Source organism: Hyla sarda, chromosome 7, assembly GCF_029499605.1.
Source record: "Hyla sarda isolate aHylSar1 chromosome 7, aHylSar1.hap1, whole genome shotgun sequence".
In the NCBI taxonomy this organism is placed as follows: Eukaryota; Metazoa; Chordata; class Amphibia; order Anura; family Hylidae; genus Hyla; species Hyla sarda.
This window is the reverse complement of record NC_079195.1, coordinates 120,597,803-120,613,844: the sequence shown is the minus strand read 5'-3', so window position 1 is coordinate 120,613,844 and position 16,042 is coordinate 120,597,803.

The window sequence follows — 16,042 nt, the reverse complement described above, 5'->3', positions numbered from 1 at the left end:
GCATGTCATGCTGAATAACAGTATTATTTCACTATTTCACCCTATGTGTGTTGTAGCAAGGCAAAGTGTTCTACACCCCTATTGAGGCTCTCTGTAGGCCAGAAATAGCCATTTTTAATAGAGATTTTCTGCAAATAAATTAGGACCGGACCAAATTTTTTCGAAAATCCTTCTAAATTTAGCTCATCTCTAATTCTGGGGTTGTGACATTTCAATAATTTTTTTGCTTCATCCAGCAGTGTTTCCTTAGAGATTTAAATGGGTACTCTGTTGCTAGACATGTTATTCCCTATCCAAAGGGTCTGGCTGCTGGGGCCCCCACGATCTCTGTGCAAGCATCCGGCATTCTGAACATTATGTTCAGAACGCTGGGTTCAGCAATTGTGGTCGTGATATCACGCCACGCCCCCTTGCGACATCACACCACTCCCCTTCCATTCATGTCTACGCCATCATGCCCCCTCCCATAGACCTGAATGGAGGCGGTGTGACGTCACGACCACAGCCATCAGAACCCAGAACATAATGTTCAGAACGCCGGATGCTTGCACGGAGTTCGCAGGGGGCCCAGCGGTCGGACCCCTTTGATCAGACATCCGCTATCCTTTGGATAGGGGATAAGATGTCTAGCAATGGAGTACCCCTTTAATTAATCTATTGAATCTATTTTCACGCTACATTTTAAAGCATTTAGCATTCAGCATTCAGATTTAAAGCATTCTTTTGTAAGTTGGGGGCAACCTCTTTTGCGGGCAGCTGGGAAACCCATATAGCCACAATAAGAGGTAAATTGACTGAATTGGCCTTCTTTTTAGCTGAGAAAGTCAGATGTTGCACTTAAAATGAATAATTAACATAAAGGCTACAGATACATTTATAGAGCATTTTTTAATCCATGCTTGGTGCTTATTATGGTACAAAACCTCTATTTGCTAGGGCTATTGAGTTAAATGGAGTGGTAGTGTCACACCTGATCGCCACGTCTTTCAACCTGACACCTTTAATATGATCATGAACCAGCTAAGACGTTGGTTCAGGAGAGAAGAGGAAAGGTACACAACTTCCAGACTTTGCTTAATTTTTAAGGAAGGCTGAACTCAGCTATGATTCTCTTACCAAATCCTCTCCCATGGAGAGGCTGACCTGCAGGTCTCTTAGCAGAGAGTTTGCCTAACCACCTCCTCTCACTAGAGAGGCTAAAGCAGAACACTCTCTAATTAAAGAGGCTACTCTGAATTGACTGACTTCCTTTTCATTAATGGAGAGGCTTAACTACAGAAAGCTCCTCCCTTTCCTCTTGAAAGTTCCTAGCTATTTGTATATTAACAATTTGTTTTCAGCTATACCTGTTACAATGCAGTTTCACTATGAAATAATAAGAAAACATTATAAATATAAATAATATAACATTATAAATATAAATAATTATAAATAATAAGAAAACAGTATAAATATCATAAACATATATATTCAGGAAATCACATACTGGATGACACTCAACCAAAGGCCCCACAGGGATCCCAAGTAAATGCCTGTAGATTATCTGAATATTATTTTTGTTAGCAATAGAAAATATAGAAAATATTACATTTTTGAATGTTCAATTTGTTAAGAACATTGTTAATAACTAGATAAGTAACTAGATTTAGTAGATTTTAGCCCTTTAATGCACAGCTGCCTTTTAATTTCAGTAGCTTTTCTGTATTGTGCTTTCTTTTATCAACTCCATAGTTATGTCTAGAGACAATGACAGTCAATATTTGTAAAGAGGCACCTGGCAGGACTGTTTATGGTTATTCTGTCAACTCCAAGATTAAATATTGTCTCTATGTTCACAAGAGCCATTGAACAATAGAATTGAGGGTTATTTTTATTTATTTATTTTTTAATAAACCTAACAATCCAGTTTGCAGACAAGCTCTTTTAACATTTAAAGGGAACCAATAATCAGATTTTACCCTATTTAACGCTTGGCAAAGCGTTATATAGGGTAAAATATTTATCCTCACCATCCCCGGGGGACATTCCTGCCCCAGGGATTGTAAAGATATGAAGTTATAAACTATTCCCTGCCAGCCCCGCAAGTAGCCCCCTGGGCGGGGAGCTTCTCTTACGTAGTCCGTTACTTCGGCCAGCAGCGACCCCCCTCGGCTTGATTGACGGACTGCGTCATCGCTCTGCTCACTGAACAGACGGAGCAGAGCAATGACGCAGCCCGTCAATCAAGCGGAAGGGGCGTCGCTGCCGGCCGCAGAAAGGGAGTAGGTAAGTGGAGCTCCCCGCCCAGAGGACTACTTACATGCATGGCGGGGACTAGTTTATAACTTCATATCTTCACCATCCCTGGGGGCAGGAGCGCCCCCCAGGGGATGGTAAGAATAAAGATTTTACCCTATATAATGCTTTGCCAAGCGTTAAATAGGGTAAAATCTGATGATTGGTGCCCTTTAAACTTTTAAGGGAATATTTCATTGTATTTCATTCTTTTATTTTAGTCTCATGCATTATTTTTATGTATGTGGAAGAGATAACATGTATAACTTTACTATTCTGTCTTAGCTAGAACACCTAGAACTCTAGTAGGAGGGAACAGCCATAAATACCCCTTTCCCTATAAAATAACTGAATACAACGGATGATAACTGATGACCAATTTTGACGGACATTCTGTCAAAATAACAGACATGTGCCATCCGTCATGAACCGTTATAGTCCGTTATTTTATTTCCATGTGTCTTCCTGGTTGTGATGCTGTACTGAGCATGCTCAGTAGCAATAACGGATCATAACAGAACATAAAAATAACGGCCAATAACAGATGTCATTTGTAAACATCCATCACCCATAGACTTCAATGTAAAAATTTTAACACCGTTATTCCACCATTATTTTCGATGGGATAAAAATTAGTGCATGCACTGTTATTTGCACCGTCAAAGATAATGGACGTTAGTCATAACAGGATATAACTGATGCTAAAGGATGGTCAAAAAATCCCATTGATATGAATGAGATTTTTTCCACGGCTGTTTTATGGACTTTCTGAGGGGAGGGGAGTTTTACAAGAACATAACGGTAGTGTGAAAGGGGCCTAACTTAAGGGGGTACTCCCATGGAAAACAAATGTTTTCAAATCAACTGGTTCAAAAAAGTTAAACAGATTTGTAAATGACTTCTTTTTAAAAATCTTAATCCTTCCAGTACTTATCAGCTGCTGTATGCTCCAGAAGTTGTATAGTTCTTTCCGGTTTGACCACAGTGTTCTCTGCTGCCACCTCTGCCCATGTCAGGAACTGTATAGAGTAAAAGCAAACCCCCATAGCAAACCTCTCCTGCTTTGTACAGTTCCTAGCACGGACAATAGTGTCAGCAGAGAGCACTTTGGTCAGACCTATAAGAACTACACAACTCCCTCTGGTGCATGCATCAGCTGATAAAAACTAGAAGTCTTAATATTTTTAAATAGAAGTAATTTACAAACCTATTTAATTTTACTGTACCAGTTGATTTGAAAAAAATTATTTTTTTCCACTGAAGTACCCCTTTAACTATTTTGTAATGATAATTAGATGACTCTGCTCTTTCTGTTGCAGTCTATACAACAAAGCTCATTGACAACCTTTAAGGGGTTGCCTCCTCGGGAGGAAAACCCTTTACTAAAAACCCCCCTAAAATAGTAACTTTATTGGTTAATGATTTAAATATACCTCACAAAATGTTTAAAATTCCAGCAGCTCTAAGGTGGTGTTTATCTGGAGAGTCAATACCCCACTCTCTATAATGTGCTTCTACTACAACACACGATTGCACCTGGTGCCAGGTTGGAGAGGCTAGTAGTTAGATGTTGTAATACAGTGTGCATAAAGGTGACTTATTAATAAGAATAGGGACCAGGCACCAGGTGCAATCGTGTGTTGTAGTAGAAGCACACAGATTTTAGGCATTGTCCTGGGCCAAATAAGTATCCCATTATAGAGAGAGTGGTATTGACTCTCCAGATCAACACCACCTTAAAGCTGCTGGAATTTTAAACATTGTGTAACGTATATTTTAATCATTAACCAATAAAGTTACTATTTTAGGGGGGGGGGGGGGGGGGGGTTCTAGTAAGGGGTTTTCCCCGCGAGGGGGCAACCCCCTTAGAGGTTGTCAATTACTGATTTTCCCTGTAACCTCAGGGACATTCTTTTGAATTTTCTATTTGTCTATAAATTTGTGTTCTACAGAAAACAGGTAATGTCAGCTTATTGTGAACTAGTATAAAAACTGAAATATTTCAAGATTTGCTTCTTTTAATATGTAAATACATAAACAGAAACCCAGCTAATATTGTTTACAAAAATGGTTTAAGAATAGAAAAGTAAACAATAGGTCATTTTCTAACAATATATGAATTGTAATATTTCCCCTGGCTAATAGTAATAATGTAATTAACATTTAGTTACTATGCATAATAAAGTTCTTTATTTATTGGTTCCTTATTTGCTAATATGGTAGAAAAGGAAATACCCTGAAAGCATATAGGTTGTCAAGAAGGGGGCAGGTGGAAATGTCTGCCTGGAAGCTATATACATCAAACAATAGGATATCTTTAATCAAAGTTCTTTGCTAGGTTTATGTTTTTATGGAAGATTACTTGTAATAATATTCAATATTTGCAAAAGTGCTTATTATTGAATACATCACTGTAGTATAGCACTGGAGCTTGATAACCTCTACTGTCGTACATGGAGAGAACCTCAGTACTACTGCTGACTTATACTAAAGTATTCTGACACTGTCACCCAATTCCTGCTACACATGTTGCTAGGCAACATCCAGAACATATAGTTAATAGAGAAAAAATATATAAATTATAAACTTGACCGAGCACAATGTAAAGGATTTATACATTAATTTAAGTGTTATCGAAGCTGGAGAAGATATAATCAGACACTACAATAATGTTCCATAACGTATAGAAAATAGTAGTTTGTGTCCTTACATCAATCAGTATTGTTAGGGCAGACAAATATTTCCAAGAGGAGTAACAGAGGAACGTCATAATGCAGAGTTTTTAGAAAAGGTATTCTCTCAGACAGAAATCTTAGGAGAGTTGATACAGTTTGTTCTATTTTAAGAGATACTTATACTTATAATTTGAATGTGTCTGGTTAATTGTAAAAATAATTGTAAAGTGTGAAGGTGCTCATACATGTACAGTTTTGCAGTTGTTGTTGCCGTTTTAAAGAGGTACTCCACCCCTGGACATCTTATCCCTATGCAAAGGATATCGGATAAGATGTCTGATCACTCGCTGGGGCCCCCTGAGATCTTTGGGCGGCACCACAGCGTTCTGAACATTTTTCTTTAGAACACTGGGTTCATGTCTATGGGTGGAAGCGTGGCGGCCTGGGTGGAGGCATCACGTTCCCTCCCATAGACATGAATGGAGAAGACAGCGTGACGTCACAACCATGGCCGCCAGAACCCTGGGTTGTGAACAAAAATGTTCTGCCATTAGATCGCAGGGGGTCCCAACGATCAGACATCTTATCCCCTATGCTTTAAAGGGTAGCTCCCACCATCATGATTTTTTTTTCTGTCCCTGCCTATTGCCCTTCTATCCCTAACACCCTCCCTGCCTTTATTTTTATTTTTTTACTATTTTTAAAATGGCATTTAGTCTGCCTGGTAGTGTGCTCACTACCAGGCAGACTTCCCCAGCAGGCACCACGTCACGGATGCCTGCTGGGGCCGGCACTTCCGCATTTGGTTCTCCTAACAGGGTGCCTCCAGCTGTTTCACCACTACAACTCCCAGCATGCCCTGACATCTATTGCCTGTCAGGGCATGCTGGGAGTTGTAGTGGTAAAACAACTGGAGGCACCCATGACAGGAGCTTCATGGGGGAAGGAGTGAGCCAGGAGCCGATGCGGGAGGGACAGGTGCGGGGGAGACTCTTCCTGCCGCTCGGTAAGTAAACCCAAACAAACCACCATCCCCCAACCCCCCCCCCCCCCCCCCCCCCGCGCCCCCCATCCCCCCGTACCTTGCAGCAGCGCCCCCCATCCCCCCGCACCTTGCAGCAGCGCCCCCATCCCCCCGCATCTTGCAGCAGCGCCCCCCATCCCCCCCGCACCTTGCAGCAGCACCCCCCATCCCCCCCGCCCCCCCTGTACCTTGCAGCAGCACTCCCCGCGCCGCCCGCACCTTGCAGCAGGGCTGTCGGCGACTGCGGGAAGCAGATGCGCAGCCCTGGCTGCTACTGCGCCTGCGCAAAATTTCGACTGATGCCATGCCGGAATCAGTCGGAATTTTGCAGTGACGTCACTCCGCACTGCATTCGGCCACTAGGAGGGCGCCCCCTAGTGGCTAAATTTTAAATTGCTTTTAAAATGTTTTAAAAGCATTTTTTTTAAATAAAAGTATATTAGAGATATGTTGTAGTACTTAAGTACTACAACATATCAAAAATAATTTTTCATGACAGTGACCATTTAAATAGGGGATAAGATGTCCAGGTTTGGAGTACCCCTTTAAAGCTAAAACATGGAATGAATTCAAGAAAGGACATTAATAGTATCTGTCTTTTATACATTCTCTCACACTCAAATTTGCCATCTCAGATCATCTGAAATGAGTAAAATAGATGGTAAATAGTGATAAAACAAATTAGTAACAAAATCTTAAAATTATCTGTAGGTGTAGTCATAAAATGTGGGGAGTGTATCATAGCTACTTAACAGTAGTAGATTAAGAGTATGTAGTCTATATCTATATCCCAAAGCTATCTACACTTGCCCTTTGGGGGGAAAGAACAATGTTTTAAGACTAACCCCCCACATACACATACACGTTATAGCTCAAAAAATCCCTAGCTGTGTGGCATGTAGCTGGGGCACTCTCCATAATAAGTATGACCTCTGCACCTCTGGAAGCTGTCCCCTACTGTATTCAGGCCCTAGGCAATCGGGTAAAATAGTGCCCAAAAAATGATGAGTTAAACAAATGCAATATCAAACATAAAAACCCATATCTCCTATGCAGTGTTTCACCCTCTCACAGATCATCAAGGAATTCTCAGATGTGGTGGATGCACAGTGCGTTTTGGCATTGGCAATGAAATCCTGGTTCAGCCTCTGTTTTATGCAGAGGGACACGCTTGAGTCGTTGTCACTCTTGAACCTATGGATGCATTCTATCTGGAGAGAGAGGAGAATCCCCTTTAAGTCTCCAGGCAGAGAGGCCAATACTGCCATTCAGCTCTCACAGACATCATTACGATCACACTCCCAGGGGAGGCACCTCTACTAACAATAATAGCACATGAATAGGGTGGGTGTGTAAATGCAAACTAAATGTTTATGGGGAAGAATAGCACTTCTACCAACCTTAAAGCTAATTACTATGCAATGCAACACGGATCACATAGAATAAAAAAAGGTAAATAAAAAATTAACCCATTAAGGACACAGGGCGTACCTGTACGCCGAGTCCGCTCCCTTTCTATAAAGCGGATCGGGCCTGGCCTCTAACAACGGCCGGTATCCGTGGCTAGTAGCTTGTGGCACTGATCGCGGTGCTGCGCGCTATTAACCCTTTTGACCGCCGCGGCATCCCAAACAGCTGGAGAACAGCAGGAGGGTGCCTACCTTCCTCCTGTGTGTCCGATCGCCATATGACTGCTCAGTGCCTGAGATCCAAGCATGAGCAGTCAAGTGGCAGAATCATTTATCAATGTTATCCTATGGGATAACAATGATCAATGTAAAAGAACAGTGTGTGCCCCCTATGGGGGCTATAACATTGCAAAAAAAAAAGTGGAAAAAAAAAGTTAATAAAGATCATTTAACCCCCTTCTCTAATAAAAGTAAGAATCCCCCCCCCCTTTTCCCATTTAAAAAAACAAACAGTGTAAATAAAAATTAAAAACATATGTGGTATCACCACGTGCAGAAATGTCCGAATTATAAAAATATCTAATTAAATAAACCGCACGGTCAATGGCGTACATGCAAAAAAAATTCCAAAGTCCAAGTTAGCGTATTTTTTGTCACTTTTTATATCATGAATAAAATGCGATCAATAAATCTGATCAATACAAAAATGGTACTGCTAAAAACTTCAGATCACGGCGCTAAAAATGAGCCCTCATACCGCCCCGTACGCAGAAAAGTTAAAAGTTATAGGGGTCACAAGATGACATTTTTAAACGTATAAATGTCCCTGCATGAAGAAATGATTTTTTCAAGAAGTACGACAAAATCAAACCTATATAAGTAGGGTATCATTTTAATCCTATGGACCTACAGAATAAAGAAAAATGTACTGCGTAGAAACGGAAGCCACCAAATTTACAAAATTATTACAATAATTTTTTTCTCTGTTTTGTAGAGTAGAATTGGTGGCACAAAAAATAAGCCATCATATGGATTTTTAGATGCAAAATTGTTATGATTTTTTAAAGGTAAGGAGGAAAAAATGAAAGTGCAAAAACGGTCCTTAAGGGGTTAATATAGATTTGCCACAATATCATTGCACCTGCAAGATTACTGTACAGCTATCCATAACCCTTTACCGTGCACCACTTCATGCTTACAAATGGCAAGTAAAAAGGCAATTATACTCAAAATAAAGTAAAATAAAATAAATAGAATAAAAAGCAGCACCCTAAATGAAGGGGAACTTGGCATACACATTAAGACATAGTATAGGAAGTCATATTTAGTATATCCTCTGCTCAAAGTCTATTGGTACATCAGACAATGTCATATCAAAAGCCATATAAGTGAAGAGAATGTCCTGTGTTCATTATACTTTTATAGGAGCTTTGGTGTCGGATTCATAGTAATAACAAAATCAAATTATACTCCTTGTTACGTTTCATCTGGGTTGGGTCAATTCTTCCAAAACAACACATTCTTTCTTTCAAAAAAACGTGTTCATATTTTTGGTTTCTCATTCTGTGCCTGTCTCACATTCGCATCATATGAAGTAAGGACATTTGTTATTTCACAATTAATAAAGGTAAAATATACTTGGTCTTTATCCCAGAGTTCTTGTTGCCAAATTAAACTGGATAAAGTCATCTTAAGGCATACAATGTGTGATGGTATAAATATAAGATGAGCAAGTTCAAACTGGATTGTGCCTGGTTCTCTTGGTTCTACATTTAATTAAATCTTTCTTGTTTTAAACGAAGACAATTGTGTGAGGACATAGGCAGAAAAGAATTCAGAGCACTTCACATTAAAATACATACTATAATTTAAGTCACCGTATTTTTCGCCCTATAGGACGCACCGGCATATAAGACGCACCCAATTTTAAAGGTGCAAAATGTAGAAAAAAAAGATTCTGAACCCAACAGTGATCTTCAACCTGCGGACCTCCAGATGTTGCAAAACTACAACTCCCAGCATGCCCGGACAGCCGTTGGCTGTCCGGGCATGCTGGGAGTTGTAGTTTTGCAACATCTGGAGGTCCGCAGGTTGAAGACCACTGGTATAGGAGGTAATACTCACGTGTCCCCGCAGTTCCGGACCCATCACCGCTGCCCTGGATGTCGCTCCATCGCTGTCGCCGCGTCCCTGTGGTGTCCCCGATGCTGCGGACGTCTTCTTCCCCGGGATACATGCTCTCCGTCGCCGTCATCATGTCGCTACCCACGCCGCTCCTATTGGATGACGGGACGGCGTGCGCGACGACCTGATGATGATGAAGGAGAGCGCCGGCCATGCAGGGGATCCCGGCATGGAGCAGACACCGAGGAGGCAGGTAAGGTCCCTCCCGATGTCCTGTAAGCTGTTCGGGACGCCACGATTTCACCTCGGCGGTCCCGAACAGCCCGACTGAGCCGGGTTAGTGTCACTTTCGCTTCAGACACGGCGGTCAGCTTTGATCGCCGCGTCTGAAGGGTTAATACAGGGCATCACCACGATCGGTGATGTCCTGTATTAGCCGCGGGTCCCGGCCATTGATGGCCGCAGGGACCGCCGCGATAGGGGTGTATTCGCCATATAAGACGCACCAACTTTTCCCCCCAGGGGAAGAAAAAGTGCATCTTATACGGCGAAAAATATGGTAATTAATATCTTAATTGATGTTAATTAATATTTATTAGATGGTATAGACTATATTTTTAAGGACCCTAATACAAGGGGCAAATATCAGCCGATGAGCCAGCAAACACTTGTTCGTTGGCAAATGAGTCATTTTGACACATCAAAAAAAGTCTGCATTCCGCCTGTGTAAAAAGAGATGTGTGGCTGACAGCTGATTGCACGAACCGTGTAGTAAAGACCCTGTATACAAGTGCTGATCTTCAAGATAGGTGCTCCTTTACTGTGTGGGGTCAAACCATGTCCATATACCCCATAAGGCTTTAGCTTCTTTGTACAGTGGCCTGTCTGCGGCTTAGTGCAGAGAAGCTCTGAAGTTTAGACGACAAACCTGCAGTATCAACCTGGCTTCATTCTAAGGCCACTTTCACACAGCAGTATTTTGATCAGGTTTTTTTGTATCAGTATTTGTAAACTAAACTAAAAAAAATGTGGAACCTACATTTTTGTTTCTGTTTGGACCCACTCCTGATTTTAGCTACAAATACGAATGCAATATATCGATTTAAAAAGTGACAAATTAAAGTGGCCCATAAGGAGTTGTCTCAATGATATAACCCCTATAACGATCTATTCACAAGGACAGTAACCTGCACATATTTGATGTGCAGGATTTGAAGCTGCAGATTTTATGCTGCAGAGTTCAATGTTAACTAAATTACTAAACACGGCTTCAAATATGCAGCTTCAAATCCAATGCATCAAATAGGCACAGGATACTGTACGTGTAAATAGACCCTAAAGAGGTATTTACCGTATATTCCGGCGTATAAGACGACTTTTTAACCCCTTTTTTTCGGAAAAGTCGGGGGTCGTCTTATACGCCGGGTATTGGGATCCGGGATAGGAAAACTTATGACTATCTGCTTGGGCCGGCTCCGGTGTGCGGGGGCCGGCCAGAGCAGATAAAAACGAATTACTGATACTAAAAACCAGGGTGTCTCCAGCTGTTGTGAAACTACAACTCCCAGCATGCCCGGACAGCCTTTGCCGGTCCGGGCATGCTGGTAGTTGTAGTTACACAACAGCTGGAGGCACCCTGGTTTTTAGTATCATGGGAGCAGATAATCATAGCTTTTCCTATGCCGGACATCCCTGTGTCCCGAAAGATCTTTCCCCGACCGGTGCGCGTCCTCCTGCGGTCCTCCTCCGCTTCTCCACGTCTATGGTTGTACGCACGGGACGTCAGTGACGTCCTCCTGCGACCATAGAGACGCAGGAGGACCGCAGGACCATCGCAGGAGGACGCACGCCGGCCGGGGCCTGGTGAGTGACCGGCGGTGCGTCATCTTCTTCAGTGTTCCGGTCACCGCTCCTACAGGCTCGGGACTGCTGCTATGGTCCATAGCAGTAGATGGTGACCCCGGGCCAGAGGAGCGGTAATCAGAACACTGTGGGGGCAGTACAGACATACAGCCTCCAGCCATACATTGTATATGGCTGGAGGCTGTATGTCTGTGAGGGGGGGGGGGGCAGTCTACTAATGTGGGGTAACTCCCGACCTAATGTGGGGTAACTCCCGACCTAATGTGGGGGAAGCTGCCTACTATTGTGGGGGAACTGCCGACCTAATGTGGGGGAACAACAACCTAATGTGGGGGAACTGCAACCTAATGTGGGGGAACTGCCTACTAATGTGAGGGAGTTTGCAACCTAATGTGGGGGAACTGACTACCTAGTGTGGGGGAACTGCCAACCTAATATGGGGGAACTGCAATGTAATGTGGGGGAACTATACTGCCTACCTGATGTGGGGGGAACTACAAGGTACTGTACATCGCGGTAGAAGGGGTAGTCTTATACGGCGAGTCTACCCCAAACTCTATATTTTAACTGTAAAAGTTGGGGGTCATCTTATGCTCCCAGTCGTCTTATACGCCGGCATATACGGTAAGCTAAAGATATTTATAGCTATCCATAGGTGGTGGACTTCCCAGCAGAACACCCACTTTTCAGGATACCAGCACTCTCTTTCCTCCTGTTTAACCGTGCAGTACAACTGGAGGGACTGCAAGAAAAAAATCTGGGGACGCTGGCTTTGTTCCCACGGCATAATTTCTGCACGGAATTCTGCATAAAAATTATGCAGTAAATTCCGCAGAAATGAATTGCCCGTTAACTTCAATGGAATTCCTGCAGCTGAAATTGTGCTATGTGAATAGGACAGCAGAATCCCATTGAAATGTATTGGCTATAAATGTATGCAGAATTACATTCAGAAGTTCTGGCGTGTGAACATAGCCTACAACTGTAAATTTGATGTTGACGGGAATAATAAGCAAAGACTATAGATACTACAGCATTTTGCTGTTATTTCAGTTTAACAAATAATAGGATTCATTGTCAGCAACTTCAACTCCCAGAAATTGATGGACATCTTGCTAGTATATTATGTCAATAACAAAATTACAGTCTCACCAGTTAAGTTTCAGAGGTGACAACCAATATGGTAACAATTCTTGACAATTTTGGAGATTGCCACTAACAAAGTGAAATAAAAAATAAAAATCAGTAAGAAATATAAAAACCAAAGCGGCAACTGCTATGACTTTGGGTTTCCTAAGATTTAGTGTTCTCTCTCACAAAATTACACAAAATATCCTTTTCATGCAGAACAATCTTAAAACTATTACTTTACCATTTTGCTTCTATGATATGCAAGAATATGGTAATATAGTTTTCAGACTTTTTCTGATCTAAGCCACTGTATACTCTGTTCTTATTATATTTTTGTAATAAGGTGTATTTTTTCTATGGTTGCTGACCTTTACATGACTTGGTCACTGAAACCAGCAATCTTCTCTGACCATTGATATCATTATTGACATACCACTGCCTAATTACTTTCTACTTTGATGTCTATCATTGATTCGGCTGGACTCTTGTATTGTTGGACTCAATAATCCTCTAGCAAATTAATCCCCACAATATCCTGGGGGTCACTTAGTGCCCTTAAGCCTTTAGCATAAAAATATCTCCTCAATCTTGAGAAATCTTGCTTTGTTAAATCTGCCTGTTACGCTTATATTTTTCATTAAAATTGGTGTTCCTGTGTAAACATCAGCATTTTTTTTTAAATAAACAGCAATATATTCTGTTTACTAATAGAACATGTTATTTAGAAAAATAGACACTAGTGTTGCCTAACATGTTTGGCTAGTCACTGAGCTTTTTTTTTTTTACTTCCTGAATTCACAGGTAAATACACAGCTACAATGGGGCCCTGAGGGGAAGGGCCTTTGCCATCCATCCTATGTTATGTTTGTCAGGATAAATTAGTATTTATAGTATAGTCCAATGGGGCAATTTTCTATAGCCTTAATTAACCCTTCTGTGCCTCCTGCCTATATCTCTAGTTTTCCAATCTATTTCTTAAAGGGGTACTCCATCACTAGGCATCTTATCCCCCATCCAAAGAATCTCCTGCGATCTCCCTGCTGTACCCGGTGTTCGTTTAGAGCATCAGGTGTAGCGCCAGAGGCTGGTGATGTCACGGTCACGCCCGCTTATGACAACATGGCCACACCCCCTTCAATGTAAGTCTATGGGAGGGGGTGTGACGGCCGTCATGCCCTCTCCCATAGACTTGCATTGAGGGGGCATTGTCGTAAAGGTCACGAGCAAGGCATGACCGTGACATCACCAGCTTCCACCCTGCATCGCCAGTCATCTGGTACGGAGCAAAGTTTGCTCCATTCTCCAGATGTCTGGGGTGACAGCCGAGATTGGGGGGTTCCCAGCAGCAGGACCCCTGCGGTCAGCCATCTTATCCCCTATCCTTTGGATAGCGGATAAGATGTCTAGGGCCTGAGTACCCCTTTAAGGGCATGTTCACATGGACCTTATCCGCACTGTTTTTGACACGGAAAAAATCTCACTGCATCACTTAAAAAACCAAAACATCTCCTATTGACTTCAATGGGAGACAGTCAAACTTGCAAATAAAGTATGACACATCACTTTATTCTACATATTCCCACTCTAAAGGTCCCATTGAAATTAATGAGAGCTTCAGGACTGCTTTCTCCATGCTAACCACAGCTCTGAAAAATGCCATGACGCAGAACTTCACGCAGATAAGTTTTTTTCCCATGAACTTATGGGTGGGGGTTCACAAAGTTTTTTTTTTACAAAAGGGCTGATGTATTCATCTTCATATGTGGGGTAGTCAGATCAGCACAATCTCTGGAAAAAATATAGACAGGAATACTAGACAGTGTTTAGTTAACCTTCCACATATACCACAAGTGTATCACAAAAGTATAAGGGAGCGCAGAGTGGTTTGTAGCCAATTGACAAAATCTGGTCAAGCCCTCAAAGACTAACACAGATCAATATGCTATTCTTGAAACAAAAATGGGATTTGCTTTTTTTTTTATCAGCTTAGTCCCTGAGTTTTCTTCTTTAATGGGAAACCCCAAATTCATCAGTGCCAGTATACAGTGCCCACAGAATGCCCAGTTAACAATAGCTCCAATAAAAAGTCCTGCTCCTGGTGTCCTTCATACCAGTGTTCACAATGTCTTGCTGATAAATAGTAACTACCTGCATAATACTTCATAATATAAACAAAACAATTCAAACACAGCTATGTATGTCAAATAGGCAAATACTATTATTATAACCAAAATACAATGTACAATATTCAAGGTACCTCAGCTTACATTCACTTAGGCTGGTTCACATATTTCCAGCATCCGGGACTGTTTCCCTCCGGTGTGCACCGGAGGGAAACTGATGCTATTACTGATCTTAATTATTTGAATGGGACCGTTCGCAATCATCCAGTATCTCAATTTTAACGCCGGATGATTGAACATGCCGGACATATGTAAACCCAGCCTAAATGATTCTATACAGACAAATTAAGTCATCAATGTTGATGAAGAACTAGTATAAAGTACAAAGTAAAAAACCAGGAAAAGCCACTACCTGGTGTAAATGTCCAGAAAAACAGGACTTACATACCGTATTTTTTGCCGTATAAGACGCACTTTTTCTTCCCCAAAACTGGGGGGGAAAAGTTGGTGCGTCTTATACGGCGAATACACACCTATCGCGGCGGTCCCTGCGGCCATCAACGGCCGGGACCCGCGGCTAATACAGGACATCACCGATCGCGGTGTTGCCCTGTATTAACCCTTCAGACACGGCGATCAAAGCTGACCGCTGCGTCTGAAGGGAAAGGGACACTAACCCGGCTGCTCAGTCGCGTTGTTCGGGACCGCCGCGGTGAAATCGCGGCGTCCCGAACAGCTTACAGGACACCGGGAGGGACCGTACCTGCCTCCTCGGTGTCTGCTCCATGCCAGGATCCCCTGCATGGCCGGCGCTCTCCTTCAACGTCATCACGTCGTCTCGCACGCCGTCCCGTCATCCAATAGGAGCAGCGTGCGTAGTGACGTGATGACGGCGATGGAGAGTCCCGGTGAAGAAGACGTCTGGAACGTTGGGGACACCACGGGGACGCGGTGACAGCGATGGAGCGGCATCCAGGGCAGCGGTGACGGGTCCGGAACGGCGGGGACACGTGAGTATTACCTCCTATACCAGTGGTCTTCAACCTGCGAACCTCCAGATGTTGCAAAACTACAACTCCCAGCATGCCCGGACAGCCGTTGGCTGTCCGGGCATGCTGGAAGTTGTAGTTTTGCAACATCTGGAGGTCCGCAGGTTGAAGATCACTGTTGAGTTCAGAATCTTTTTTTTCTAGATTCTGCACCTTTAAAATTGGGTGCGTCTAATATGCCGGTGCGTCTTATAGGGCAAAAATACGGTATCTATTTCTATAGAGAGAACATGTTATTTTTAGCATGTATATAACAACACGTCTGACTTATTTTGACCTAGAGCATGAAGGACAAGAGAAATCATACACCTACGTTTATCACTGTATAGTCATAGTTTTTTTTTTTGTATAATCTGAGAACATGGAGTTA